This window comes from Telopea speciosissima, chromosome 10 (assembly GCF_018873765.1).
Source record: "Telopea speciosissima isolate NSW1024214 ecotype Mountain lineage chromosome 10, Tspe_v1, whole genome shotgun sequence".
NCBI lineage: Eukaryota > Viridiplantae > Streptophyta > Magnoliopsida > Proteales > Proteaceae > Telopea > Telopea speciosissima.
The window spans coordinates 49,320,468-49,326,467 of NC_057925.1; positions in this window are offsets into that span (position 1 = coordinate 49,320,468).

Sequence of the window (6,000 nt, forward strand, 5' to 3'; positions counted from 1 at the left end):
CCAATACATATTCCGAATCTAATTAGCCGATTCTACCAATTCCGGTCCATTAAAACCTGTTGTTACCATGTTCTCAATGTTTCCTTTTCTCAACCCTATTTCACACGATGCCGGCCGTTTATTTTGATCCAACTTCCAAGTCAAGCCATTCATAACGGATCAACCTTAACCCCATCTTTGATTCTCGCAAATGGACTCACAACCATGTGGGTTTAACTGAGGGATGTCAAAACCTAGCCCAAACCAACGAAATGAAATCAAGTCAAAACCGATAAGAGTTTATTGGATCATATTTCAGACTAAATCGGATCACACCAAAACAAATAAAACATTGAACCTAATTTAAAAAACCAGACCAAAATCCCGAAATTTATAATTAAAAAAAAAAAACAAACACACACATTTTTTTCATACTTCTTCTAAATACATTTACATAGTAAACTAAAACAAAATCAATAGTAAACCGATAAGAGGAATTGAAACCAAACTGGTAAACCCTTATAAAAATATATCATGTTTTGGACTCACTCATTAACACACATAAACCGGTGAGACCGATCCAAACCAAGAATTCAACTCAGATTTTGCTTTTTGCATTCAAAATCCCACGAGAAACACGAGAGGAATAAGCCTATAAGGTAACAAACAAATTCCCTATTTCCTGAAGAAAAGCTCACGGACTTCACGTGAGCGAGCCAGCCAGCCAGCCAAGGCCCTGAAATGGATTCCTGAAATAGAGGACTTGCAATCTGGTTTGGAGATAGAGAGAGAGAGAGAGAGAGAGAGAGCTACTGAACCTTCCCCCTCACTGTCGTCGTCTCTCCCATCTTCAATACAAGCTAGCAAGCAAAGATTTTGAAGGTTCAGTTGCCACGGTCTCTGCATTTGCTCTTCTTTTTCTGCTCAAAATTTCTCTGTTCGATGCTCGTCTCTGCTTTATTCTCTTTTCGAAAGCTCCGAAGCTTGGCTTTGTGAACAGCTACCAATGTTCAAATCTCTTTTTTCATTTTGATGGATTTGAATCCAAATGAGAAAAGTTCCAATGTGAGTGAAAAACCCTAGGATATATACTTAGCTTCTTATCGATTCATTCTGATTCCTCAGGTTTTCCTTTAATTTATTTACTTTTAACTTAACTCACCATTTGTCTGTTACTTCCTTCCGTTATGTTTCTCGATCTGCATTTGAGTTCTGTTTTTCAATTAAAATCAGCAGAACCTTCAGTTATGTGAGTGAAAAACATTTGGATATGCTTGAATCTTTGTATGTTCTTCCTTTCAAAGTAACTAGAAGCATTATGAAATTTTATTTTATTAATTGGTATTTTCAAGTGTTCAACACATTTTGACAGCTAATGTTCGTACCTAGTCAGTTCTCCACCTTCAAGATCAAAACATAATGAGAAAACACCTCACATTCTTACACTCTATAAACCCTTAAAAATGAAAACACAATAGTTCAGTCAAACACAAAGAATGATCAGGGAGAAGAACCACTCTTGTATCTCACCCATGGATTGTGGTTTCGGATTGGCACGGTATCGATTGACGTTGATACCGATCCTTGGCCGATACTCGGACATGAATCGGTATTTGATCCGTATCACAAGTACTTGGTGTTGTGGATTTTTTTTTAATCAAAAAACTACAAAAACTGTTTTGTATAATTTTTCTAAGATTTTTACGTTTTTATTATACAATTGTTTCTTATTTTGCTCATTATTTCACTAAAAGTAGGTTTTTTTTTCTTTTAATAATTTTCCATCTTTCTAATATTTTTGAAATTTTGAACTTTTTTATTTTTTGCTCAATCCAAGCCGATACAAAGACTTCTAAAATTGGTATGTTTGTTTCGCATTTTAACCCATCTAAACCCATTACAGGCCAATCCAGATCAGTATCGGAAGAGACTAATACCTCAATCCTTGATCTCACCTTTTCTCACATCAGATAGAAAATAAACCCATTAGAAGCCAATCCAGATCGGTATCGGAAGAGACTAAGACTTCAATCCTTGATCTCACCTTTTCTCACATCAAATAGAAAATGGAAATCCCACCAATATAAGTGATAGGTGCATGAATGATTGAACAATAGCATTAATTATTACTTCCAATTCGTGGGCTCCTTCAATTCCACTAATAGGGAGTGGACCCCACCTTGGGCAGTGTTTTTGGGCAAGAGTTAGGATGGTCATTTTCACCCCATGTGAGGAATTGGAGGAATTGGAGAGGACAGCGAATTGGAGAGGATAATGATTCGAAGAACAGAAGAATTAAAGAACTTGCTAAGCATAGGTCAGTAATGGAGAGAGCTTGTGGAAATACGAGTGAAGCTGGGCAACTTTGACAACACATTTCTTTGGTGCCGGTGCAAACGATTGTGGGTTGTTTTCCAGTTCCATGGTTCACTATTTGATTGATTACTGTCGAAGCTATGTTTTTACATATCATGCAAGGGAGTTTAATTTAATTATCGTGCTGATTTTTTGGCTAGGTTTCTTCAATCTTCTCCTTGAAGCACTTTCTGCTCTCGGGAAGATGCCAGTGGGAAGAAATTCTTTAAAATGTAAATCGATAAATTCTTTCTTTTATTAATATAATTTCTCCATTTCTCAAAAAAATCACATCAAATAATTCTGAATCTAATCAGTCGAGTCTACACATTCTGATCCGCTACACCTTGTTGTTACCATGTTCTCAATGTTTCCATTTCTCAACCCTATTTCACATGAGGCCGGTTTATTTTTATCCAACTTCCAAATCAAGCCATTCATAACGGATCAACCTTAACCCAGCTTTGATTCTGGCATATGGATGCACAACAATCTGGGTTTAATCGAGAGATATCAAAACCTAGCCCTTATTTTATTTTTTGAAGATAGGAGGGGTCTAGCCCTTATTTTATTTTTTGAAGATAGGAGGGGTATCCGACTTTAGGCCGACTAAATTCCCCCGCGCTCATACATGACTCCCACGCCATGTACAAACCGGGAGCTTATAGACCCTAGTGAGCCTCAGGCAGGTGGCCTCAAGAAATTATGCAGTGGCAAATGTTTGATCACGCGACCTCGCTTCTTGAGGGGGAGTCTCAGGTCCCCTCCAAGCCAGCTGTGCTAATTCCTTGGGGTTCATACTTCTGAATTTATTTACATGGAAAACCAAAACCAAATCGATAGTAAATAGATAAAAGGAATCTAAACCAAAGTGACTACGCCTTTATTGCATAAATCTATGTTTTGGACTCACTCATTCTCACACCGAAACAAAGCAGTGAGACCGATTCAAAATCGATCCAAACTTAGTACGTCAACTCAGATTTTGCATCAAAAACCCCACGGGATGAATAAGCTAAAAAATCAAAAAAAGATGTCAAAATGGTAGTGGTTGAGGCTGAAGCGTGATTCTCGTGAGGTGAGGGCTTGATGTGAATCCTAACCCTAATCCCTTCACCTTTTTGACTCTTTGATTTCTACCTTTTACGCCACTCTGCCCTTAGTCCCTCACTCACTCTGTCTTCTCTGATGATCTCTCCATTTTCTACTCACTCACTTCCTCTTCTCTCATGGCTAATTCCAGTTGCAGATTTACATTAGAGTTCCATTAACCAATCCTTAATTGAGAAGAAGTTGAGACTCTGGTCAGGATAGGCTCAGTAAGACTCATTCGGGACTCGACCGAGGAGATCTTGATGTTGTGGATGATTCAACAACTTACTCTGTCCAAGCAAAACGTCTTTGTCTGCTAATCGTCACTTAAGCTTCAAATTGGAGGCTTGTGGTGTCACCGTCTTACCATCTCTCATGGTATACTGTAAAATCCAACGCTTTATTTTTCACTATTTCCACTATGTTTGCTCCTTTGGCTGTAGTTCTTTCCTGTGGCTGTATCCTTGAGAGATTTTTGAGTTTACAAATCTGATGAGGATTAATAACTATTTAAGTAGGTATTAGACTTGTGAAGCACACTAGCAGTCCATGATTTCCATTAGTTTTGTTTTTTGTCTTTTATTGGAATGTGTTGATTACGATTTAGAAACTAATGTTGTGGCGCTCTCTCTCTCTCTCTCTCTCTCAATGTAGATATTGTTGTTGATGCCGATAAAAGGTACAACCCATATATACCACCTGAATGTGAGGCCCCAAATGATCTATGGGGTTAATGCGACATGTTAACGATGAGATATTCTCACTCTTCCCCTTCTTTATGGATGTCTTAATTTCTTTTTTGTTCTCTTATTCTAAATACAAGAGGATGTAGATTTAATGAAAGATATGGGGATGAATTCCTGCAGATTCTCAAGCACATGGACCAGAATACTATCGAGCAAGTAAAAATATGAATTATAAGAAAGGAAGCTTATGAATGAATTAGAGATATAAGTTATGTATTAGTAGATAATGGAATATTATTTGTGTTTAATTTCTTCAAAATATCTGTTGTCTGTAGAAGGAAAGCTAAGTGGGGGAGTGAACAAGTCAGGCGTGAAGTACTATTCAATTTCTTTGGAATGGGTGGACTCGGCAATCGGTAAGATCCTATTAGAAACTCTTGGGGTTTGAAGTTGAATGGGTCCGAGTTTGATGTTAGAAAGCATTTTTTCTAATCTTGTATCCAAACAAGATTCACATTTCCTATTAAGAATGTTTTCTCTATTTTGAGAATGGAAAAGTACATTCTCAGAATATAAACACAACTTAAATCCACGTAGCAGAAAAATAGTTAGTGTGTTGGGACGGTCCAAGTTAAGGTTTATTTCTGATAATGTTTTCTCTATTTTGAGAATGGAAAAGTACATTCTCAGAATATAAACACAACTTAAATCCATGTAGCAGAAAAATAGTTAGTGTGTTGGGGCGGTCCAAGTTAAGGTTTATTTTTGATAAACTACAAGGAGCACCACTAGCGATTTCACTTAAAAATTTTACTGTAGATTTTACCAAACTGACAGGACTCACACTCTAGACTAGACTAAGAACTGAAAATAGGATCCAATCGTTTCAAACTTTCTAGCGAAGGATGCCCCAATCAACAATGCATTTAATGATGAGAAACAATACCAGAACAAGCAATAGACTGGGGATTAGCAACCAGGTACAACCCCCCTGACTCATGACTTTTACCAATCGTATTCTTCCTCACAGAATCTTGGAGAATGCAAGCATCAAAAGAAAAAATTACTAAACAATTGAAATCCTTGGTAAGTTTATTCACAGATAATAGATTGTGAGAAAATTTTGGTAGATAAAGAATATAAGACAATGATAGAGAAGGGGTCAGTGGAACTGTTCTTGTACCCTGAACCTTGGCAAGAGAGGCATTAGCTAGGGTGACATTGGCTGAGTAGTTACACAAAGAAGAAAAATTACCTGGAGATCTTGTCATATAATTGGTTTCACCTGAATTAATGATTTAGGGTCGAGAGATGTTGGAAAGACAAGCTGTGGCATTATCTGTTTGGACAAAAGTAGTAGTGGAAGCAGAAGGAGAAGGCTGAGAAATTTGAAACTGACTCTATCTCTTGAACTCCTTAGCTGACAACCTCACCATCTTCCCGTCAGACTATGAAGACTCAATAATCTCTGTTCTAGTCCCACTTGTGGCAATTGAGTTAGCAAATTGTTGCCGCTGAGAAGAGTTTGTAACAAAACCTTTGGATGTGTCCAGATAAACCACAATAATTATAAGTTCGACCGGAGTTGGAATTGCCAGAACTATCGTAACCACCAGATTGACCTCTACCAGAACCACAGCCATCACCACGTCCTCCTCCACAAGAATTATTCTGAGACACAAGTGTTGAAACCATATTTTGACCAAGACCTATGTAGCAGTCGAGAGGCTAAGACAAGAATCATCATATTTTATCACTCAGAGCATGTACTGTCGACATCCTGCTCAGGAATGGCAAAGGTGAAAATGCAAACGCCAATCGAGCAATAAAACCAAAAATCAAAAAAATCGATTGTCAATTCATTCGTAAGCAAGTAGTATGTGTGTGC